Consider the following 27,434-nt stretch of genomic DNA (forward strand, 5'->3'; position numbering starts at 1 on the left):
CCGTATCCGTCGTATCTACCTACAGGGTACCCGTTATACGGATATTAATTATACTTATATCCGTCCTAGGGTTTCCTTATGGGATATAACCCATACGGGTAATATAACCTATGAATGCTATCCCCTTCCCCTCCCTAGCCGTATCCGTTAATAAAGAGGGATAAGCGAACTAGGGAGAGAATAGTATCCCCCTAAGGGAATTAGTACGTCTCCCCGGGACTAGGACCTAGCTAAACCCTAGGATACCAACCCCCTTAAGCAGGCTACCTAAACGAAGGGATCCTAAGAGGCTACGCTTCCTCCTTCCCGATAGGATAGTCGCGTATACCGGGAGCTAAGCCGCTACCACGAGCGTTAGAACTACCGCGATAATCGCTTATACCCGTCGGGAATTAATAGAAATAGACCTATTACGATATCCTACCTATCCGAGTACCGAACGAGCTATGCCTTCCGACGATCGTAGGGTACTTTAAAAAGGCGTAAAATAAGGAGAATAATTATATAGGGGAGGTATACGATATCCTAGAAGATAAATTCAGATTCTTCCTGGATATCTACTATATTATTAGGATTCGATAAACCTAGTTTTACGCCGTCTTTTCTACCATCCTATTAGGGCGAGTAGCTATTTACTTCCTTTATAACGTGCTAAGATACTGGTGCTTCGCCGACATATATCTCGCCATGGAACGTTACTTTAATATAAAGCAGAATAAGGTCTAATATTACTACGACTAGACGGCTATTACCTTCTATAGCACGAAGGCCGAAAAAGGTAACGAGGGTAAGACGGACCTGGAGGTACTCTAAGCCATGCTAAATAAACTAGCATTATATTAGAAGACACTTGGTTCTGATTTTAAGGGAGAATAGTAATTAATCGCCGCCGTTTATCGAGCCTGCCGTAACGTTCTATAACTATAGCACGCTCTCTTCGAACCTTCCGTACGCTTCGAGGATAGGGCCAGTAAGCTCCGTACTTCGATCGGCACGGAAGAGTTCCTTAAACGGGAAGATAAGGCACTTACGAGAGTAGGAATTAAAGCGAAACCCCAGAAGATTCTGGAACTAGGATTAATCAAGGATTTCAACGGATTACGCATCAAGTTCCATGTCGAAGGGCACGGACTTACGGTGGTCCAGAAAGGGTAAGCTAAGAAACTAGAACCGTTAGAATTAAAGGCGTAAGCCGAGGATATAACCAAAAGGTTCGTTAAATAACGAACGCGGGGAGTATATATTGTCTCGATTTATTAGCCGGAGGTAGCCTTTAATTACTCTATAGTAGCCTAGTATACCGAGCCAGGAACTAGGGAAGTAAAATCCCTTAATATAAGAATCCGGTAGCAAATAAATAATAAGGATCGAAGGCTTACTTATATTACGTTAGAACCATAGGATCTTTATCTATATATCTTCGTAGATGGCTTATTCGCTAATAATAAGGACCTAAGTTCGTAAATCGGTTATCTTATCGTCTTAGGTAACGAAAAACCCACTACCTAAGATAACGAGGTTCGCATTACGGGAAATGTCATTCATTAGTTTTCGACTAAGTATAAGAGGGTTACCCGAAGCGTACTCGCTAGCGAAATATACGGAATAGTCCAAGGGTTCGATGTCGGTTATGTTATCTACTACACGATTAATACCATTTTAAAACGACTAGTACTACTAAAAGTACTATTAGTCCTATGTACTAACTCGTTATTCCTGTACTAGTGCCTGGTCCAGATGGGTAGTCCTAACGAAAAACGGCTCATGATCGACCTAATGGCATTAAGGCAATCTTACGAGAACCGGGAGATTAATGATGTCCGCTGGATCAAGGGGAACTATAACCCCGCCGATACTATGACGAAGGCATTACTAAATAAGGCTATAAGGACCTTAGTAGAGGATAACCAGATTAACCTTAGGTTAGAAGGATAAGTAAGGCGGGAGTAAAGAACGATTCGCAACTAATTAATTGCGAAAAGAAAATAGAGTAAGTAATGGTTGTTATATATCAATGTACCTATGAGGATAAATAGACAGTCTCCTATAGATAGCTACGAAGGAGGTCCTTCTTCCTTTAGACATCTTAATACAAACAGTCTTACCCTATTATTTCTTATTACCATTATTGTTCATTTGCTTTACGTACGTACCTACTAACAGGAGTAATGAAATACGGGTAAGAAGGTATATATTAACTGACTAGAAAAGAAGGAAAGCTACTAAAGAGTATGAAGTAATCTATAGGTACATATAGTAGTGCTTAACTAGCTTAGGTAAGCTAGGTGGTTCCTACTAGAGGTGCATGCCTACGTGACAATATTTAAGATACGATTTAATCTCTCGAGTAACGTATTCGAATATACCCCGTTAGTAACATAATCTAGCTATCCGATCGTAGGTCGAAGTACGTTTCCTATAGCCGAAATCCTTGTAATAATCCTTAATTATAGCTTTACGTAATTTCTCCTAGTCGATAATTCGTCGTATGTCCTTATATTTCTCGGGCTTCCTTTATAGGATATCCTCCGAAATGACGTATTTAAGCGCTTCCTTCTTAAACCGGGTCTATCGCTTTAATACCTTATTAATCGGTTATCTCTTAGTCGGATAGGTAATTAAAATCGCGTAAGAAACGTTACTATTTCTTACGACTTTATCGATTATTCTTCCGGCGGTTATAACGATAAGGCTTTATCGCTAGATTACTTAGCGGCGTTAAGTAATATAGTTATATTCGCGTATATTATATTAAATTATATATTAATAAAGTCCTTTATATCGCTTTCTTATTAATCGTCGTCGTCGTTATTTAGGCCGCTAGGTTTACGTAAGAGACCGTCTGTAGCGGAATATCTCTTACTAGGTATATGCTAAATATCGAAGCTAAATATCTTAATATAGGCTATCTACCTAGTAAGGATAATACCCGGGAAACTAAAGAATCCGTCGTTAAGCTAAGCGATTAATACTTTAACGTCGGTTTTAAATACGAAGTAAATACCGTAAAGGTAGTTTCGAAGCCGTCGTAAGGATTTAACGACTCCTAGATACTTTCGTTTCGGAGCGTCGTAATTTAACTCCGCCCTTCTTTAGATTCCTAACTCGTATTTCGAAGGTTTAAAGTTACCTTTATCGTTATCCTAACCTAGTACGTAGCCTTAACCGTTTTTTAATACGTCGACTTTTACTCGGATTAAATATTCGATAATATAGTTTAAAATAATTAATACCGGTACGTTAATAAAAATAATCTTAAGCGAATTTATAGTATATTATTAATCGATACCTTAGATAAAGTATATTTCTTTACGTATTAATATTAGGAGGGGTTTAGCGATTATAGCGTAATAATCGATTTATATCCTAAAGAAAACCGTAATACTAATAAAAGACCTTACTTCGTTTATATTCTTATATAACTTTTACTTTAAGATCTTAACTATCTTCGCTTCCGAGGACTTCCTACCGTTTATACCATATAAATATCCGACGATTACCGTACTACCTTTATACTGAGGAGGAGCAGAGCGTACGCGATGCTAGAGACCCGGATATATTTACTCGAAGGTATACTTTATCGAAGACTATAGTACGTACGATGGTTTAGGATAAATAAAACTAATATCGCTATACTAATCGAGAGGTAAGGAATTTAATATAGTTATCGTATCTTAGCTATATCCCTTAGTCGTAGAGATATAGTAGTCGCTAGCCCGAAGGTATAAAAGGTAAGGAGAGAAAAGAGATAAAACGTAAAAGTTATTTATTCGGTTATAGCGGTACGACGAAGTAACTTAAGCGCTTATAATTAAAATAGATATATTAATCGGAGAACGACGAATCTAATAGTAAAAACGAATCTTTAATTAAGGTAAAAATAATAAAGATAACAATCTAATTAGGTAATAAATTAAATAATAAGTATAGCATATCCCGTACTTACGGGAGCTATGGTTACTTTATATAGGTATAAGGCCTATCGTAGCGTATTACGTAATGCATTAAAAGGATATATCCTATCGTATTACTATAGCCTCCTTAGTTTAATTATATCGTAAGGGATAATTAAATTAAAAAAGGTAGTACGGTATATTCCGATTAATATCTCCCTTTAAAAACTACCGCGAAACTTTATTCTACCGGCTATTATTTAATTACTACCGTCGCGCCTTTAGCTTTTCGTTTAATATTATAAGAAAGCCTCTTTATTATTTTATAGCTAACTTAACCCGGTTTATCCTTACCGATCTAGCCCGATCGGCGTTCTCTTTCTTTATTTCGGCTACCTTTTTCTTAGTTTCGTCTTAGCCCTCCTAGTTAAGGGGATGGTAAAGGAGCGGGCGCGTTTTAAGGGTTAATTAGGTATCTTTCCTTTACCTATAGGGTATAGAGGTTTCCCCGGACTAGAAAGCTCTAATCCTTACTAAGCCGGAAGAAAGGAAAAAACGGGTCGTAACCTTAACGAGGTCGTCGTAACGTAAGTCGGTATCTACCGATACGAAGAAATAAGAGGGGTTAGGTATTAAGGCTATAAAGAAACGGCGGATTTCGGCTTACGTAATAAACCGAACGGAGGATTTACGGCTAAGAAACTCGCCGATCGGCGTATTTTACGCCGAGGCTATAGCGTTAATAAGGTCGATTCGCTTTTAGTAATTTACGGCTTACCGGAGATACTTAACGATATTAACCCTTCCCTTTAAAACCCGAACGCTATAAAATTATTTTACTACTTCGGCGTATTCTTTTATAATATTAAAGGAATTAAGCCCTTTCTTTTCTTAGGCTTAGCGGGCGACTTCGATCGGTCGTTTAAAGATAAGATACGGTAAAATACCGCTTTAAAAACCGTAACTAAAGCTATCTTATTAATTTATTAGCGGGACGTAATAAATAGATTAAGGGATTATATTAAGCTCGAGATTACCGTCTTTCTATACTCGCCGTAATTAACCGAGCGCGTACGCCGTCCGATCGAAGGCGCCGTTTTTAATTATATTAAAGCTAAATAATTTCCGAGGCTTAAGGAGGTATAATATTACGGCGAAGTAGGCTTAGGAGAACTTTAAGGGGTCGGTAATAATTCGTTCGGGGTTTATTAAATCCGTATAGATCGTAAAAACTAAAGTAAAGGTAAGGTTATCGAAGAGGTACTAGCGGGTTAAGAAGTTAAACGATTCTACCGATCGATAGTTTATCGTTTAATACGGGTTTATTTCGAAGGCCGCCTTTCGGCTTTTAAAGTCGTAACTAGTTATAATATAAAGGACGCGGATATCTTCGTTAATAAGGTAATCGTAACGGACGAGGCATACGAGAGAATTAGCTAGGGCTACTTTTATTTACTTCTATAATTACTAGTTTATAGTTCGGAATCGATTAACGGATAACCGGAAGGCTTAGGCTATATCGGATCTTAATTCGATCGAACCTTTCCTCGAATCGTAATTATCTAAAGTACTAAGTTAATACTTCTTAATATTACTTTAGTTATCTTTACTACTATAAATCTCCCGTAGGAGTTCTATTAAGTCGGTTAGATCGGTACGACGTACGTCTCTATAAACGGAAGGAAGGAAAAAGAAGGAAGGAATTCCGGCGAAGCGGGGGAAAGATATAATAAAAATAAAAGAAAAGAATTAAGGAAAGGAAGAGAAAAGATAATAAGTTAAAGGTAAAAATAAGAATTTAAATTAATAATAAGAAAGGTAAGCTAGAGATTAATAAGAATATAATAATTATAAGGGAGGGGTTTTCGGAATAAGATACTAAGGAGGAGCAGAGCGTACGCGATGCTGGAAACCCGGATATATTCACTCGAAAGTGCACTCTATCGAAGACTATAGTACGTACGATAGTCCAAGATAAATGAAACTAATGTCGCTATACTAATCGAGAGGTAAGGAATCTAATGTAGTTATCGTATTTTAGCTATATCCCTTGGTCGTAGAGATGTAGTAGTCGCTAGCCCGAAGGTATAAGAGGTAAGGGAAGAAAAGGGGCAAAACGTAAAAGTCACTTATTCGGCCATAGCGGTACGACGAAATAACTTAAGCGCCTATAACTAAGATAGATATATTAATCGGAAAACGACGAATCTAATAGCAAAAACGAATCTTTAATTAAGGTAAAAATAATAAAAATAGTAATCTAGCTAGGTAATAAACTAAATGATAAGCATGGCATATCCCGTACTTACGGGAGCTATAGTTACTCTATATAGGTATAAGGCCTATCGTAGCGTGTTACGTAATACATTAAGAGGGCATGTCTTACCGTACTATTATAATACCTAAAGAGGAAAAAGAGAGGAAGGAAGGGAGACGTATCGACGATATAATTAGATATACCTTTACGACTAACGCTTTAGAAAAGCGCGTTCCCCCGTATACGTATAAAGTTATAATAGGAAATACGTTAGCTTATAGCTTCTTATTATATTAAGGAGGAGTAGAGCGTACGCGATGCTAGAGACCCGGATAGGTTTACTCGAAAGTATACTCTATCGAAGACTATAGTACGTACGATAGTCTAGGATAAATGAAACTAATATCGCTATATTAATCGAAAGGCAAGGAATCTAATATAGTTATCGTATCTTAGCTATGCCCCTTAATCGTAAAGATATAGTAGTCGCTAGCCCGAAGGTATAAGAGGTAAGAAGAGAAAAGAGGTAAAACGTAAAAGTTACTTATTCGGTTATAGCGGTACGACGAAGCGACTTAAGCGCCTATAATTAAAATAAATATACTAATCGGAGAACGACGAATCTAATAATAAAAACGAATCTTTAATTAAGGTAAAAATAGTAAAGATAATAATCTAACTAGGTAATAAATTAAATAATAAGTATAATATATCCCGTACTTACGGGAGCTATGGTTACTTTATATAGGTATAAGGCCTATCGTAGCGTATTACGTAATATATTAAGAGGGTATGTCTTACCGTATTATTATAGCCTCCTTAATTTAATTATACCGTAAGGAATAATTAAACTAAAAAGGATAGTACGGTATATCCCGATTAATATCTCCCCTTAAAAACTACCGCGAAACTCCATTCCTCCGGCTATTATCTAATTACTACGGCCGCGCCTTTAACTTTTCGTTTAATATTATAAGGGGGCCTTTTTACTACTTTATAGCTAACTTAGCCCGGTTTACCCTTACCGATCTAACCCGATCGGCGTTCTCTTTCTTTATTTCGGCTACCTTTTTCTTAGTTTCGTCCTAGCTTTCTTAATTAAGGGGATAGTAAAAGAACGGACGCGTCCTAAGGGTTAATTAGGTATTTTCCTTCTACCTATACGATATAAAGGTCTCCCCCGATTAGAAAGCCCTAATCCTTTTTAGTCCGGGGGAAGGAAAGGAGCGCGCTATAACCTTAACGAGGTTATTATAGCGAAGGTTTACGTCTATTAATACGAGGGAATAAGGGGAATTAAGTACTAAGGCTATAAAGGAACGACGGATTTCGGCTTATGCGATAAACCGAACGAAGGATTTATAGCTAAGGAAATCGCTAATCGGCATACTTTAAGCGGATATTATAGCGTTAATAAGGTTAATTCGCTTTTAGTAATTTACGGCTTACCGAAGACGCTTAACGATACCTATTCCTCCTTTTAAAACTCGAACGCTATAAAATTATTTTACTACCTCGGCGTATTCTCTTATAATATTAAGAAGGTCGAGCCCCTTATTTTCTTAGGCCTAGCGCGCGACCTCGATCGATCGTTTAAAAATAAAATACGGTAAAATATTACTCTAAAAACCGTAACTAAAGCTATCTTATTAATCTATTAACGCGACGTAATAAGTAAATTAAGAGGTTATATTAGGCTCGAGATTATCGTTTTCCTATACTCGCTATAGCTAACCGAGCGCGTACGCCGCCCGATCGAAGGCGCCGTCCCTAACTATATTAAAGTTAAATAGTTTTCGAGGCTTAAAGAGGTATAGTACTACGGCGAAATAGGCTTAGGAGAACTTTAAAGGGTCGGTAATAATTCGTTCGGGGTTTATTAGATCCGTATAAATCGTAAAGACTAAAGTAAAGGCAGGGTTATCGAGGAAGTACTAGTAGGTTAGGAAGTTAAACGATCCTACCGATCGATAGCCTATCGTTTAATACGGGTTTATTTCGAAGGCCGTCTTTCTACCTTCGAGGTCGTAGTTAGTTATGGTATAGAAAGCGCGGATATCTTCGTTAATAAGGTAATCGTAACGGGCGACGTAAACGAAAGAGTTAGTTAGGGCTACCTTCGTTTACTCCTATAACTACTAGTTTATGGTTCGGGATCGATTAACGGATAGCCGGAGGGCCTAGGCTATATCGGATCTTAATTCGATCGGATCCTTCCTTAAATCGTAATTATTTAAAGTACTAAGCTAATACTCCTTTATATTACTCTAGTTATCTTTATTACTATGAATCTCCCGTAAGAGTTTTATTAAGTCGGCTAAATCGATATAACGTACGTTTCTATAAACGGAGGAAAGGAAGAAGGAAGGAGGGATTCCGGCGGAGCGGGGGGAAGATATAATAAAAATAAAGAAAAGAATTAAAAAAAGAGGGAGAAAAGATAATAAGTTAAAGGTAAAAATAAGAATTTAAATTAATAATAAAAAAGGTAGGCTAGAGATTAATAAGAATATAATAATTATAGGGGGGGGGGTTTTCGAAATAGGATACCTAAAAAGGAAAAAGAGAAGGAGGGAGGGAGACGTATTAACGATATAATTAGATATACCTTTACGGCTAACGCTTTAGGAAAGCGCGTTCCCCCGTATACGTATAAAGTTATAATAAGAAACGCGTTAACTTATAATTTCTTATTATATATTCTTAATAAAGTAATAAGTACGTACGTTCGTAAATTCGTAATTAAACGTAGGCTAAGGTAAGTACTATCGAGATTCTTTTAAATACGGTACTTACGACCTAGGTAACGTATTCGACTTTCTCGTTTTCGTCCGACCTTTCCTCTTATTTCTCGTTATTCTACGGTTCCGATCTACTTCCTTTCTTTCTTTCCTTAAGTCCTTTATCTTCGTTTTAATTTATTTTTCGATTTTTCTTAATTTTAGATTTATAATTTCGTCGTTCCTATTTCTCTCTTTCTTATATATATATATACGATAGATTTTATTATCTAGAAGTAATTCCTTAAATTAAACCAGGCGACCGCCTTTAAGCTATTCGAATAGTTAAAGGCTACGGAGATTACCGACGAAGAGATTACCGGGGCGTTTAAGAAAGCTAAGGAAAATAAGAAGAAAGCCGTAACGTATTAACGGATTAAATCGATACCGCCGCCGGTAAATCTAATGAATAAGTAACCCGACGAATCCTTCCGCCGCTTATCTTTTACCGAGGAATTCCGGGACGTTAATCGATTAATCCCTAAGCCTTAGTAAGTACCGTACGTCCCGTACTTCCGTCCGTTAAACTAAAGCCCGAAAGTAATTATCGGCCGGTAGTTCCGAAGTATCGAGGGAATTCGGATAATAAACTAATAGCGCTAGGTATATAGCTCTTAATATTAATAAGGTTTATTAATTAAAGGCTATATTAATTAATAATAAGATAATTCGTAACGTTCGGTTTTATTTTCTAGGTAGGCCGGCGGCCGGCCGGTATATCGCATAGGAAATTATAAGCAAGGACTTTTAAGAGGTTACTTACCTTTAGAACTATATTATATCCTTCGTTCGTTACGTTTAATCCTTTCGCCGCCGGACGTTATTTATAAAGATTAATAATAAGGGATTAGTTAGCGAATATTTCCGTCGATTAACGACGGACCTTCGTTACGTCGTTAGTTTATTCGTTTAATAATATAAGGTACCTAACGAAGTACCTTACTAATACTATAAGCGCCGGTTCGCCTCTTCCGATACCGCTAAATACGCGGGTATATAGCCCTTCTTTTCCTACCGATCCTTAGCTCCCGATCGTATCTTTAGGTACTCTTACGGTATCTACCTCTTTTTTATTAACGGAATACGTTATAAATTCCGGGACGAGCGGTTTACCTACCTACGGACGAAAACGGATCGTAATCTCCCTTTAATAAAGGATTTAAACTAGGCCTTATACCCGCTTATAATACGGGTAACGAAAGAAGAATTACTAGCTATAATAAACTCGAAAATCGCTACGTTCCGGGGGTCGGAAAGTAAATAAGTTTTTAGTTTTCTTAGTAACTAATAAGTAAAGGATAAAGTAAGAGGGTAGAAAGGAAAAGAGAGGTATTAATCGGCGGGTATACGTTACTTCTAGCTTATTTTTAAACGCGTATTTCTTTTCTTTCCTTTTTCTTTTGCTTTTATTAATATGAATCGCTTTTCCTACTTTCCCTTTAAATATTAAAATATACCTATATTAAAATATAATAATTACGTAATACTAGGATATTAATATCCCGGATTTCTAACGATAAACGTAAAGGATAACTTATTTAAGTATAGGAACGCGTTAATCGGCGTTAATAATCTATAGAAATATACTTTCTTTTAAGGTAAGAGATAGGGAAGGACGTATTTATTAATATTATAATTTAAGGTATTAATTTCGTATATAAGCTATCGGTTTAATAACCATATAGGGATAACTTCTTTCCTCTCTTACTTAGGAAAGCGATTATATATTAAGCTCCTAGGCTTTATTATTCTTCGATCGGTATAAGTAGGTTATTTTAGGGTATTATAGCCTTATCGTATTATAATAGGAGGGTTATTTATTAAGTCGGGTCGATCTTCTTAGTCCGGGTTTATCGTTAGGTATAACTTCGTATTCTTTAAGCTTTTTATTTAGTATTTCTATTATAATTCGTACCTTATCGTTCGGGGCTAACCATTCTTCTTCTTCGTTGTCGATTACCGAGGGCATAGGCTTTAGGCCTTCTTTAGCTTAGGGATCGTTAGTAGTCGTCGATTCCTAGTCCTTATATTTAATCGGTAGTAAGCGTATAATTTATTCGTCCTCTTCCGGATTCTTTAGCTCCTAAAACCCGTTAATATTTTAGATAAATTTCCGTAGTTTATAGTTTAAAACCGGGTATAATAGCGTAACTTTATCCGGTTCTTTAAGCTTATAACGACTATAGCCTAGATCTTCGGCGATTAGATACGGTCCCTTTTAATAGTACTTTAGTTTTACGGCTATCGACTTATCTATATATCGTAGCGTATCGTATAATAGTACGAGGTCGTCGGTTTTTAGGGGCTCTTTTCGTATCCGGTAAGCGTTTTTTTCGTCCTAATACCGGATAGCTTCCTTATATTTAGTCGTTAGAATCTTAGTTACGGTTAATATATCTTCCTAGCGTCTCTCGATTAATCGTACGCGTATAACTAAAAGCGATTCTCGGTCCGGGATATTCTTTTAGTTTATAATACGCTAGGTTAGGATAACGGTTTTTATCGGGATAATAGCCTTACGCTTATATATTAATTCGTATAGCGACATTCCGTATAAACGCGTCGAGGTTTTATTTACCTATATAATTACCCTTAATAGGTTCGTCTACCCCCGATCGCTACCGTTTATACCTTTTATAAGGCCTCCGCGAATTACTTTATACCTAACCTCGATTATACCTTAGGATTACGGGAAATAGGTAGTACCGACTTTAACTTTAGTACCGATTAGCTTTATTACTTTACGGACCTCCTTTTTATTCTCGGAACTACTATTATACTTAATTATTAGGGGTACGCCGTACTATAGGAATATCTACTCTTAGAAGAACTTAGCGATCGTCTTAGAATCTATCTTTCTAATAGCTCGGGCTTCGAAAAAACCGGATAGTTCGTTTCGTACTTCGATTATTACGATAAATCCGTTATTTATTAATATATATTATACGTTTATTATCTAGTAAGTAAGAACGTTAACTAGCTCGTTATATAAAGCGGGATCGATTTTCCGGGTATTATTTTCTTTTTAATATTTAGGATACGATTTAACCTCTCGGGCGACGTATTCGAATATACCGCGCTAGTAGTATAGTTTAGCTATCCGATCGTAGGTCGAAGTACGTCTCCTATAGCCGAAATCCTCGTAATAATCTGTCACGTAGGCATGCACCCCTAGTGGGAACCACCTAGCTTACCTAAGCTAGCTAAGTACTACTATATATACCTATAGATCGCTCTATACTCTTTAATAGCTTTCCTTCTTTTCTAGTTAGTTAATATATACCTTCTTACCTTTATTTCATTACATTCTTTACGAATAACCTATTAACCTAAGCTTAGCTCTCGCTAGTTACGTAATAGTTATAAGCCCGGGGTACTTCTAAGGAGTTATTATTACTTAGGTTATTCTAGCGTAAGTAAGTAATATATTTATCTATTTCTTAGATTTTACGATCATACTTTCTTTTACTTTCTATACCGGTACTCTACTCTCGTATCTAGCTTTAAATAATCGCTTACCTATTTCGCTATAACGATTAATACGTCCGAATTCTTCCTAAATAAGATTCTAGTTAACGTTTATTTACGAGCTTACGATAAGTAGCTATATTAGTTCCTAACGCTTAAGTCGATAGCTACTTAGTTCGGTATCTAAAAAGACGTTAATCTAAATAGAGTTAAGTTTAACGTTACTCGAGTCGTAGTAGGTATTCTTAAGGAGTATATTACTTAAGAGAACGAACTTCTTAAAGAAAACTATAAGAAAGCCATCTACGAATAAGCGTCGATTCTAACCGAAGACCGAAGAGATTAACTATTAAGGCTTAAGGTACGAACTCGAGAATAATAAACGGTAACGTATAATAAGCTCGTTTCCTAGTAAATAACGATCGAGGCTTAGGTTATAGCTACTAATAAGTAGCATAAGGTCCTCTATGGTTAGATTCTCGCTTCCGTTTCTATAGGCTTTCTTAAGGTAATTAATATAGAAATATAATTCCTAGATCTCGACCCGATTATTTAAAACCTCGTAAAGATCTTCCGTAAGTAAATCGCTCCTACCGAAGCCGCTATTAAAACGCTCGTTAAACGAGAATATCGTAAGGTACTTTAGAAAGTAAAGGCAGGTACCTATAATCCCGAGTAATTCTACGTTATATGGTAATACGCCTTCCTTCGCGTTCGCGCTTACTATATTAACGAGATTAAGGGCGTTATAAGAGCAAAGGATTTCCTCGAAGTAATTAAGGCTAAGATCGTAATCGACTAGGCTATACGGGTATTAATCGCTTTTATTAAAGCTAATAAACTCGGCGAATAACTAAAGACCTTTAAGTAACTAGGCATCGTATTTAGCGCTTTCGCTACCGAGAATAAGTAGAAAGGTAAATTAGGTTATAGAATTTTCGTAATAACCTACTAAGGACCGATTCTAGAAGCGAAATTAATTAATAATAACGGCTAAGGAAAACTAACGAGTTACGAATGCCCTTATAAGTCTAGAGGTAAATTATACTTATAGGTAGCTTACTCTTATAGAATCCTATAAAAGTCCGTTACTAATTAGACTATACGTAACCTAAAGCCGATTCCGGCTAATATCATACGAAAAATTAAGGCTAAATACGACTTACTTAAATACGCTAAGTTCCGAAACTAGATTAACCGCTAGGGGTAGGACGTTCCCGTAAATAATATACCTAATAATCGCTCCGGGAACGGGGGAGGAAATAACGCTACTACCTAGCTAATTAATATTAATATAATAATAATCGACCTACGTATTATATACCTATTTACTTAGATTAGGATCTATTTTATTATGGACCTAGTCCGATACTTACTATCGGAAAGTACCGTCTTCGATAATTATAGAGTAGTTTACCTTATTAATAATCGTAATCTTTTAGTAAAGGGGTTATTCGTTTCCGCTAGAGACGGATAAACGGTCGAAGCTAGTATTACGAGCTTTCCTATTACTAGTACGGGTCGTAGGATTATCGAGAAGTATATCTTAGATTAATCCGGTAAGCCTACCTTTAATCTAAAGCTTAAGGACGTCGTACTTATTAAAGATTTTTACGTTAATATTATCTCTAAGGCGAAACTTCGTAGTATAGGTATTTAGTTTTACGGTTTAAATTATACTTTAAGGAATGGAACCCTCGAGAAAAGTATTATAGTAAGGAAGCTAGAGCGACGCTTTAACCTAATCTTTTTCGAATTTAAGTAGTTCTTTTTTTACTCGTAAGTTCTACCCGTAATATTATCTATAATACTATCGAGCATTCTACGTAGCGTAGCGTCGATCGTAGTAATACCTTATTTCCCGGAGAGAAACGTCCGGTAGAAAAAATCGAGAGATATTACTAAACCGAAAGAAGATTCCGAGGTATTTTAATATTAACGAGTAAGGCATTTTAGTTCTAAGGCGCTTAGAGCCTTCGTTAAAAACGCCCGGAACGTTAAGATTAACGGTATACCTATAATTAAGTACGAGTATTATAGTTAAGCGATAGATAAGAAAGTAATCTCGCGCCGTTTATTAATATATCGCTTGCTACGTTCTTTTTAAAAGATATATTAAGATCTATTTAATTACCCGGAAGGTTACGACGGATCTAAGTAACTTATCGTAATTAGGAATAAATTTAACGGAATATTATAGGTTAAGACCCTAGAGAGTAAGTAAGGTCTATTAATAATAAGAACTCTTCGATTCTTTAAAAGATAGGTTCGGAAGTAATTCCGACTCTTAATCTATAAGATGCGTTACGATAATAAGCGTTTAATAATAAGTATTAAAGGTATATCCGGATATAAGATCTAGGTAGTAGAAAAGGGTATTAATCTCGAACTTCCGCCGGTTAAATCTAAGAAGTTAACCGATAAGGGTAAGAGAATTAAATAGATTATTATCGTTAAGTCGATTAAGATAAGGATTAGAGTAAGGCTATTAGAAAAACTATAGCCGGAAACCGTTAAAGCCGCGGTATATCTAATTAATATTAACCCTAATTAAGTTTATAATCTTCGTATACCTTACGAGCTCTTAGATACCTAGTTTAAGTAGTACTTTAGATAGTATACTCTAGAGGTAATAAGGGAGCTAACGAGCGACCTACGACCGAACTAGAACGGTATCTATATATACGGGTATCGCGCGTATCCCTTAATAGGAGAGCGTACTTAGGATCTTAATAGGAAAGGGTTTAAGGTAAACCTACGAACTTATATCGGATATTTAGTAGGATATTATATTAATAACCTATACCGAATTTAGGTTCCTAGGCTAGGTAGAGTAATCCTAACTAAGGATATAGTCTTTAACGAAGAAACGTTTTATAACTAAATAGATAAGCTAAAAGCTTAGTAACTCGAACGGAAAGAGATTAATCGAATAAATTTCTCGATACGTATAAGTAATAACGTTACTTAATTAATTATCGAAGTATTAGACTTATAGGATTCGCTCGTATCATTTAATCGAGAGCTAAGTAGCGAGCTAACTTCCCTCGGGAGGGGCGAGCCTACCTCGGGTAACGAGGATCTAAATACGACTTAGTCCGCCGGTCTTAGCTCGGGAGAGGGGTAGCCTTTAAAAAAAGAACTAGAAATAAATTCCGATAATTTAAAATACGAAACGACTAGGTTTAAAGACGAGTAACCGTAAAAGCTAATAAAATTATTCGAATTAATCGAGTAGGAAATATAAGAGTAATTCGAAGCGGAAACCTAGGAGAAATTAAACGAAGAAGCGGATATACCTTACGGGCTCCCGAGTTTAAGACTTACTTTAATCGTACCCGCGGAAGCTACGGGAAATAGAAGTATTCCGATAAGGAGTATAAAGTAATTAAAGTTAGGTACGGCTACTAATAAAAGTACCGAAAGTCCGGAGCGGCGAGTATACTTCGCCGATGGAATAGATACTCGGGAATAACCTCTAGAGTAATTAACTAAAGAAATTCGTACTTCCTCCGAAAAAGAAAAGCATTATAGCCTATCCCCGTAAACTACTTAGCGTAAGTGGCGTAAGAGAAAGGTCTATCCTCCTACTGTTTATTATAATAAAAGGAAAAGAGAAGAAAGCCCGGAAAGGGATGAAGTAATAGGTAGCTTAAGTATTAGAGTTTACGTAATATCGGGTAACCTAACGGCTAGGAATAACCTCCTAAGAAATCGCTAATTCGACTTCGTAATAACCTTTTAACTTAATTAACTAAAAGGATAGTAAGTAAAGAGCTACGATAAGTATATTACGCTATACTTAGTTTTCGTAGTAGCCGTTAATTAAACGAAGGCCGAGCGATTAAGCGTATCGCTTAGTAAGATAAGAATTTACCGCGACGATTTATTTAAACCGCTAAAGATATAAAAGGACCTAGATAAGTATTTATTAGGAAAGCGATTTAAAGAAAACGCTAGATCTAAAATCAAGGCCTTCTTACGTATTAAAGTATAGCGTATTATTAATCGCGAACGGGTAAAAATAAAGCTGATTCTATTAATATAGGTCTTCGACTATAAATTCGACGAAGATAATTTCCTTACTACCTATAAGTCGCGCTTAATAACGCGAAGAAATTTATAGCCTAAAGAGTTACTCGAAAGTACTTACGTAGTTACGTTAGTAATAAAATCGTTTCGTATAATAATAGCTATCGTAGCTTAATTCGACCTCGAAGTTAATTAATATAATATTAAAAACGCGTTCCTTAACGTAGTAAGACCGGAAAGCGACCTTATACCTATAAAGTTATTAAACGGGTTTAAAAAAGAGGGAAAATACGCCCTCGCTATAAGAATAGTATACGGGTTTAGAGATTTACCCCTACTTTAGTTTAAGAAGATCGAAAGTACCCTTAACCGCCTAGGACTTTAGAGCTCTCCAGAGGAGCCGTACTTATTCTATATAGAAGGACGAGAAGTCTTCGTACTAATATACGTAAACGATATACTAATTATAAACTATAAAAGCTTAGAGGCGATGGTATAAAAGGTAGCTTAGGGGTTAAAGGATACCTATAAAACGAAAGAGCTTGGACCGGTAAAGTAGTATTTAGGGATTAAGGTAATACGTAATCGTAAAACACGAACTATAACCTTAATATACGATACTTATATCGAAAAAATTACTAAACGCTTTAAACTAGCGGATAATAATTAGTTTCCGATAATACTACTACTAATTACCGAGCTAGTAAAGTATATAAGCGTTACTTCGAAATAATAAGTTAAGGAATACTAAGAAAAAGTAGGGTTACTACTTTATAGCGTAATTATAATACGTTTAAACGTCGCTTTCGTAACGTCTTAACTATCCTATTTCTTAACTAATCTAGGACCTTAATACTTTAAAGCGATTAATTAAACGATTAAATACCTATATACTATTCGCTTCCTTAGTATAAGGTATAGGGGTAAGAGTAATAACGCTTAGGTACTTTTAATTAATAATAACGCTTCGTTTATAAACGATTCTAAGTTAAGAAAGTCGTCTTAGGGATACGTAATATTTCTATTTAAAGGTCCGATTATATGAAGAGCCGCTCGCTAGGATATAACATCGATATCGACGACTAAAGCTAAACTATTTATACTAGAGTATATAGCTAAGAAAACGATGGTTCTTAAACGTTTCTTTAGGGATATTACCCTAGAGCTAAGAGAACCTTAGAGGATATATAGCGATAATTAGTAAATAATAAGACTAGTAATAGGGAAGAAAGAAAGGATTAATACTAGGCTACGTTATATAGATATATAAAATATATAACTACGTTAGGAGTATTAAAAGGATACCTTCGAAGTAATCTACCTCTTTATTAATTAAATGCTAGTAAACGGACTTACGAAAGCTTTACTACGTTAATCGTTCGAGTACTTTAAAGTATTACTTAACCTATAGGACGTTCGCGGAAAAATAGTTATAATAATACTTAAAGAATCGCCGTAAGTACTAACGGTACGTAAATTCTTTCCTTAATTAATTAATATATAAATATAAAGTATTATCGCTATATAGAAATAGCTCTTTTTATCGTTAAATACCGAACTCGTATTACTTTTAGATCCTAATATAGGAAGGCTACTTTAAAATAAAGAACTTAATTACGGAAGTAATAAGTAAGGCCGGATTAGCGGGAGATACGAGTACCGGCGGGTTCGTTTTAATACTTAATAATTTCCTCGTATAAGCGGTCGGTCTATCGGTATAATACTTCGTATAGGTATTACTCGAAAGAAATAAACGCGTAAGCGCGAGCGATTTTAAATATTACTTCCTTAGAAGATTACTCTTCGTCCTTGGAAGTCTCCTCTTTTTCTTTTCTTCTTCTAACGTTTTTTATCTTTATATTTAACTCTTATTCGGAAGCGATAATAAGCGAGGCTACGCTAGGTATTACGATCGATAGACCGGCGGAAGCGTTACTTACGCCGGTTAAAATAATAAAAGGGTTAGTAGGTATAAAGCTAAGGGCGGGTACGGTAAGGGCGGTCGATAATCCGGTAGCCGAAGGACTTACGCTTAGCTAGGTAAATTAACCGGAGTTAGTTACGCTTCGTTACGACTTTACGGTCTCGGGAACCGCGGGTATTTATTTCTTATTTTAATAAAGAATTAGGAGCTCTTTTATTATCGTAGCGAGTTTAAGGGCTTATAAGTAACGTTAGCGAGTATTAAATAACGCCGAATAAGGCTTATATATCGGTAGAATCCTCGATACGGGCGACGATAAGGTAGGTAGCCGGTAAGATTAAAGCGTCGGCCTTATATAATGTTAGCTTTAAACCTCGACGTACGGAAGTAAGAGTACCTATAAAGGTACGTAAGCGTAACCGGATAAGTAGCGGTAATAACGACCGGTACTTTAGAGAGAATCGAAGTACTTTTTAATAAACTTATTCTAAGCCGTATTACGTACGTAACTTAAGTAAGGAATTATACGGCGAATTCCGTACTTTCGATTACGAGTAACCGAAGTAATTCTTAGGGCGACGGTAGTAAAAGCGGAAGCGGCCGCCGCGACGGGGATATTAAACGGAACCGCCGGAACGGCCGGGCTAGAGGAAATAATAAAGGCGGTAATAACTTTAGGAACCGAGGAAGCGCTACGGCCTCGTCCCTATCCTCGTCTTACGATATTACTACGGGTCGGTATAGTAATAATAGCGGTCGCTTAGGTTACGCGAGTAACGGCGATATTATTAAAGGACGTAATTTAATATACGCGAGTTTAGGTTCGGGTTTTATACGAGGAAATCTTACGAGTAATTAATATAGCCGGGCGGTCGTCCTCTTCGATTATTTCTTCGTATAAGAAAGAGGAGTCTTCCTCGGAGGATTTCTCCTTAAAGGATTCGTCGGTAGAGACCTTAATAGCTCGGGATACGGTACCCTAAGGAACGCGAGTAATTAAGGCTTAGGTACGCTATACTAAGGCGTTAGGTACGATTATATCGACGTCGCCTTCGTCGATAAAGGAATCCTTAAGAGGCTAAGTAATAACTAAGGCCCCGGACCCGGGAGTAAAAGGTATCCCTCCGCGGCGAATAAAGCTACCGGCCGAAGCTCTAACGCTATTTCCCGTACGAATACGGGAGGTAGGCTAGGAACTCGCGGCGGAAAGGCCGAATACCCTTTACTTTAACGAGGCTACGGTACCTTAAAGCGCTAGCATTATCTTACGAAGCTTTTAAGTATCGGATATATTAAAAGATCGTTAATTACGGTACTATATTACTACCGGTAAATAACGAATAAGTAATAAACGGATTATTTCGAATAACCTTTTACTTATTAATATAAAATAACTAACGGTCGCTTTATTATTTTAAGATATTTTAATATTAAGAGTAATATATTAATCGTAAATAATAACCCTTACCGTAATAGGTTAAGCTATTATCCTACGGTCGTTTAATGGAAGTATATTACGACTCGTATAATACGCGAGCTACGTTTTACGTAAACTATAGAGGAAGTAGACTTACCTTACGATAATAAATTAACGAAGCTTTATTAATTATATTAGCTTACGATCGCGTAATTAATAGAATTACTTAATTATAATTAAGGATATATACCTATAATGAATAACTTAGGGAAGAAAGGGAAAGAAAGAGGTACGTTTAATTCGAGAGCGAGAAATCCTAGATATATTTATACTTAACCGCCTTCGTAGGAGAAACGGTAGAATCGGTTAATATAGGTAACGCGCGCGAGCGCGCGCGATAATAACAAAGGAGATTAAATCTTAGTATTAATATTAGAGGTATTATTATTACTATTACTATATTACCTATATAGTTAACTACCGCTTAATCGAAAGCGAGTAATTATACGAATAATTATAAGAGTAATTATTTTTATTTATAATAGACTATAGAGTACTAAGTAGGAGGTACGAAGAGTATATAACTTAGGAGAAAATACCATTAGTAATAAACCGGAGTATATACGGATAAGGGAATATAAGGGAGCCCGAGATAAGGTACCTAGTAATCGATTAACCTTAACGAGGCATAGCGAAACTAGGGAATAACCCTTTAGGCTATTATCGTAAGCAAAGGACTATAGTTAACCTTACTATCGTAAGCTTAACTAGGGGGTATATTACGTAGGTATATACCCCTAGTAGGAACTACTTAGCTTACCTAAGCTAGCTAAGTACTACTATATATACCTATAGATCGCTCCATACTCTCTAGTAGCTTTCCTTCTTTTCTAGTTAGTTAATATATACCTTCTTATCCTTATTCCATTACTTTCTTTACGAATAACCTATTAACCTAAGCTTAGCTCTCGCTAGCTACGTAACATTTAATTATTATAAATAAGTCGACGGTAATTCCTCTTATTAAGGTCTAAAACTCCTAACGTATAACCTTCGTTAAAGTAATACGTATAAGGAATAGATCCCGAGTAAAGGATCGCGCTAAATATAATACCGGTTATAGCCATAAGCCGGTCTCGATCTAACGAGGGCTATTTAATAGTATTAGCGGTATTACCGCTAGGCGCCGTTTTACGCTTAAGTTAATATTTCTCGCTATATTAATTATTAGTTAATAATATAAGGCCAGCCTATATATAGGTATACTTATTAACTCGACTCTAGTTCCGTTTCCCTAATCCTTTATATTTACGTAGTCTTATTAATATTAATTCCTAGTTCTCTTTAAAACTATCGGTTATTAGTAGTTATTAATCTATTAATTCTATCTATATTATTAATGTAAATATCTATATTATATCGTATACTATATCGTCGAATCGCTACGCCTAAGTATCCTAAAATACCTTTAATATAATAAGTTATTAATATTTATATATTTAATTTATATCGATTAATAAGTTTAGAGAAAAAAAGAAGCTATCGTAAGGTCGGTTAGGATATTATTATTATTAGCCTTTATCCGCTTATAGTATTAGTAAAGGAGTAACGGGTCGTATAGGTTATCGTAATTTATACTAAGGCGTTCGTACGTTTAATCCATATAGTAGATAAATAATTATAAGGAAGCTACCCTAATCGCTATAAGCTTTATTTACTCGTACGAAATATACTATGCTATTAACGGTTCGGAAAAGCGATTAATATCGAGGGCTAAGTACTATCCCTAGTAGCGGTAGTATTACGACGAAAGTTCTCCCGGGTTTCACGGGTTCCTCCGTATAATAGATAAATTAATATACGAGGGATATCTTAATCGGTATAAATACGGTTTAATCGTCGTATTATATCGTAGTATCGATAGTTTATTAATGTTATAAGTATTAAGGGCTAAGCGTTATCCTAATAATAATAATATCGTTATAAAAGTTCCCGGGCTTATACGTATCTTCCTATAGTAAATAAATAACCATAAGGCGGGATACTTTATTTAACGTAAAACGCGGGCTACTTCGCGGGTTAAATAGCGGCGCCGACGGCGATCGGTATCCTTTAAATCCTAATAGCGTAATAGAAACTCCGTAAACTAAAGGTTAAGGGATCGAAAAAGTTATAGGGTAATCGCTACTAAAGAGAAGTAAAGCGTACGCGATATTAAAAACCCGGATATATTTACTCGAAGGTATACTTTATCGAAGACTATAGTACGTACGATAATCTAGGATAGATAAAACTAATATCGCTATATTAATCGAAAGGCAAGGAATTTAATGTAGTTATCGTATCTTGGCTATATCCCTTAGTCGTAGATATATAGTAGTCGCTAGCCCGAAGGCATAAGAGGTAAGAGGAGAAAAGGGATAAAACGTAAAAGTTACTTATTCGGCTATAGCGGTACGACGAAGTAACTTAAACGCCTATAACTAAAATAAATATACTAATCGGAGAACGACGAATTTAATAATAAAGACGAATCTTTAATTAAGGTAAAAATAATAAAGATAGCAATCTAACTAGGTAATAAACTAAATAATAAGCATAGCATATCCCGTACTTACGGGAGCTATAGTTACTCTATATAGGCATAAGGCCTATCGTAACGTATTACGTAATACATCAAGAGGGCATGTCTTACCGCACCACTATAATACTAAGTAGATTTAACGGCGCTAATAATAGTATCGGTTAATTCGAAATTTAAAAGAACGGCGTCGATATTCTTTAAGTACTTTAGGATAAAGCGTCGTATTTCCGGAAAAGCCTCCTAATTATTATATCTCGATACCGGCCCTTTAATACTAACGTCGTCGAAGAAAGGCTCGCATTTAATAGAAACTAAATCGTAAAGAATTTATATAACGGCTTAAAAAAAAGCGGTAACTAAGTTCGTCGCGCCTTATAATAGAATCGTTATACGTAAAAGGCTAATAAAAGTAGCAAACGTAGTTAGGTTACGGTTCGTTTTTATTAACGTTACTTAATCGTACCTAAAGAAAAAGTCGACGATTATAAGGATTAAATATATAGCGAATTCTTAGGTAAAGAAGTCTTTATCTCGGGATAGGAAGGCGTTACGAATAATCTAGGCGTTAAGTTTTATCGTAAAATTAATAAGTCGTAAATTACTATCTTTTTTCTCGATTACGAATTACGTATTTCGATAAGGACCGTAATTCTCTTCTAGGATTTCGTTCTTTAGTTATATACGTAAGACTTCGATTACTCGTTCCTTAAGGAATATTAAGATAGGAATGCCTTTAGCTTACTAGGCGTTATATAGTACCGTCCTAATCTCATAGTCAGAGTAAACCTTAGGTCGGATTTTTCTAATTTTAAAGAAATCCTAGGCTAGGGCTATCTCCTTTCGGTATAGGATATTAATAAATACGTCTTTCTCTTAATCGGTTAATTCCGTATTTAATAAACTTATTTTAATAGCGTTAAGTCTTTCCGTTATTAATTTAATACCTCGGGGGTTACTAGCGAATCTTAATATGATATTCTCATAGGATTTATCGTGCTATAATACCTCTAGCGGCTCGTACTTCGACTTAACCTTTCCTAATACCTAATCCTTTTAATCGAGTATTCCTAGCAGTATTTAGCCGTCTAACGGTACGTTATTTACGGGCTAAACTTTACGCGACTTAGGTTTATATATAGTATTAATTAAAAACGTACGTTTAATTTAGTAACTTAATTTCGAAATAAAGGCTATATCTCGCTTATGTTATTTCGATTTTTACGTCGTATATCGAATTACCTTCGTAACGGCTTTACTAAAGACGTAAAGGAATTCTTCGTCGCTTAATTTAACGATCGCTTTATCTCCCTTATTTAGACTAAGTTCGAGGGCCGATAAGTCCTTAGCTTCGGAAATAGGTACTATCTTTATATCGTCGCCGTAAAAGTAGGTATAATTAATTTTAACTTAGAGGCTAGCGTCGGTTTCTAAGTACTCGATTAGGAACGTATTTTTAAGCCTATATGCGTTATTAAAGTAGCCTAGGATATTAATAGTATCTAGTTTTTCTAATCGCCGAGTATAAGGCTTAGTAGTATATCGCTTTTTAAGTCGATAGCGAGAGGGATTATTATCCGGGCCGAGCTAAAGTTAACGGTTCTTATAAAGGTATTTCCGTTGAATTCGAGTTTTATACGGGACTAGAAAATAAAGTTTATATTAAGTAATAAGAGGTAATTAACGAACCTATCTTTAACGACGTAAATCGGTAAGCGAAGGTAATAATCGGCGAGCTAAATAAAATCGTCGATTATCCCTACGTATAGGATCTCTATAGAGGATTTAAAACCTCGCTATATCGCCTTAGTACCGGTTATAAGGAAACGCTACTTCTTTACGTAGCTTTCTACGATTATATTAAACTACGCCTTTATATTAATTACGGTAGATATAAGAGCTTCGTTTCCGTTAGGTCTTACGTTAATTACTAGCTTAGGGAAAGGCCGGATATAGTTCCTAGTATCCTTCGCGATAATAGAATTTACCGATATTCCATTTAAAGGATCGGTAAACGAGGCGGTAGTTTACGATACGCTAAGTATTTTAACGCTTTCTTTCTAATCCTTTTATACCTATTTCTTTATAATCTTAATAACCTTAGGCTAACCTTTGTTAATCTCTATAACGCGTATCGTAAGGTACTTAATAGCTTATTCCGAAAATCCGGATATAAACTTAATTAGATCGTCTTACGAAACCTCGAAGCGTTTCTTATTATTCTTACTAATCTTATTTAATTAAAACTCTCTTAATAACTCGTTAATAATCTTCGCCTTTTTAGCTTAATCGTTCGTATTCGAAGTAGCGTTCTTACCGGCTTTAGTCGGTTTACGCTTAGGTTATAACGATAGGACTTCTATATCCTCTTAATCGGATACTTTTCTTTCGATATACTCGCCGTTAGGACCTTTAGCTCGCTTAACTACGTTAACTTCGATTAGATCTATTTTAATAATATCCTTATAATAATAGATATCCTCGTTATCGATAAGATCCTTAGTTTAATTATAACCTAAGATTCTAATATCGTATAATTCGTAGTTATATTTACGTTCGATTATTTAAATAACGTTAATTTCCGATATAGCTCTAGGTATCTCTTCTTATTTTAATATTACTTCTTCGTTTTTAAAGTATCGTAGGTCGAGGAATATAAGCTTTAGGTTTCCGGCTAGATAGTAATATGCTATCCTACGTACTTACTTTAAAGATTCCTTACTTTAATACGCGTAAAATAAGATATTATAAGCGATCGATTCTTCTTTATACTTAGCTTAGGTAATAATCGATCCTAGAATTAATATTAACTCTAGCTTATCCGGGTCTCCGTTCTCGAGGTAGTATAATCGCTTTTTACTCCTATAGTAGAACCGATTTTACGTTATATCCGTTAATAACGGGTAACGAATATAGTTATAAAGTTAATCGAAAGTATTATAAAATTAGCATTCGAATTCCTTATAGTTATTCGATTAAGTTAATAAAATCTTATTACGTATGCCTCGGTAGTTTAATATAATATTACGTCTAGAGCTTATTAAGGTTCTCCCGTTAATTTATAGGTTATAAAGACTTAAGTTCCGAACCGCGTTTACTAGGAACGGATTTTCTTATTAATATTATTAATCGGCGCCGTACGTACCTTTGGAACTATAAAAGCTATTCTTTTAATAGTAATTTTATAAAGTTATATTTATTTCTAGAGCGTTAAGTCGGTCGTAGAAGGCTTATATACTAGCTTCTTAACTAGTACTTAGGTAGCTATAAGAGGGTCTAGGCTACGAGGAAGGCGGTAGTAAAGGTATTTAGAGGCTAGGAATCGTTAATCGTTAAATTATTTATATTATAGGCTTCTCGGGTTCTTCGAAAGTTACCGTTTTATACTGTCGTCGTTTTTCGGCTTAATTCCTATTAGTAATTTATATTATTATACGACGTTCCGCTTACTTATAAAGCTAGGTATAAAGAGTCCGGTAATCGATATCTCCGATCTTATTATAATCATAATCTCCCGTCTTATAGAACTTTATAATTAAGGATATTAGAAATTTATCGATTAGGTATTCTACTTTCTAGGGAAGCTTTCTATTATCGTTTACGAGCTTACAAAGACGTTTATAATTTATAAGATAAGTAAAGATTACCTTAAGATCGTAAATTACGTTACCTCGTTTTAGCTATACGAGTTTCTATTTAACGTTAACTTAGCTTAGTTTATCGGTAATCTTAAAACGGTACTTTAAGGCTATAACGATAACTCTTTAAATCGTTTAATCCTTTATAATGTCGTTAATACGCTCCCTAATAGTTTTAGTCGTAATTTATTCGCCGATTTCCTTAATCTTATCGTCGTTATTTATACGGTAGCGGTTAAATAATCGATTTACCTTCTTTAGTTACTAGGTTACGTTACGTTTATTAAACTTAAGCATAAGATAATCGGTAGGGTTTAGGAATCTAATAGTTAGTATTACGATAATCGGGGTAGCTACCGGTATATTCTAACTACTAAAGGCCCCGTTATTACTATTTTAATATAATTCTATAAGGATTAGCGGGATAAGTATAGAGCTACGGGTAAGGGGTAGCTAAATAAGAGTTTTATCGTCGTTCTTTTCTTCTTCGGGCGGATATAAGGACGGAGAGCTAGTATCGATTCTTAAGGTCTTTATTAGTAGTTTAATCTTTATTACTTCGGGTCCTGATAGTAATTTACTCCTTTTCCTAGCTACGGATTCCGTTTAATCTATCGGTACGAGCTATAAAGTAAAAAAGGAGGTAGTAAAGGTCTTATTATCTAATATAGAGGTAAAGATAAAATAATTATTATCTATATCCTAATACTTTTTCTTTAGTATAGGTATGTTATTATTTATTATATTATCTTAATTAATAAGGTCTAGGTATTATACGAGCTTTTCTAATCGGTTAACGCCTAATTAAAATACGAGGCGTATTCCTTAGACTAATAATTTAATTATTATAAATAAGTCGACGATAATCCCTCTTATTAAGGTTTAGAACTTCTAACGTATAACCTTCGTTAAGGTAATACGTATAAGGGATAGATCCCGAGTAAAGAATCGCGTTAGATACGATACCGGTTATAGCTATAGGCCGGTTTCGATTTAACGGAAGCTATTTAATAATATGTTACGTAGCTGGCGAGAGCTACGTATGGGTTAATAGGTTACGCGTAAAGGGAGTAATGAAATGCGGGTAAGAAGGTATATATTAATTAACTAGAAAAGAAGGAAAGCTATTAAAGAGTATGGAGTAATCTATAGGTATATATAGCAGTACTTAACTAGCTTAGGTAAGCTAAGTAGTTCCTACTAGGGGTATATACCTACGTAATATACCCCTTAGTTAAGCTTACGATAGTAAGGTTAACTATAGTCCTTTACTCGCGATAATAACCTAAGGGGATTACTCCTTAGTCTCGCTATACCTTGTTAAGGTTATTCGATTACTAAGTACCCTATCTCGGGCTCTCCTATGTCTCCCTATCCGTATATACTCCGGTTTATTATTAGTGGTATTTTCTCTTAAGTTATATACTCTTCGTACCTATTATTT

Source organism: Durotheca rogersii (genome assembly GCF_024521655.1).
Source record: "Durotheca rogersii strain YMJ 92031201 chromosome Unknown GGS23scaffold_37, whole genome shotgun sequence".
NCBI classification, from domain to species: domain Eukaryota; kingdom Fungi; phylum Ascomycota; class Sordariomycetes; order Xylariales; family Xylariaceae; genus Durotheca; species Durotheca rogersii.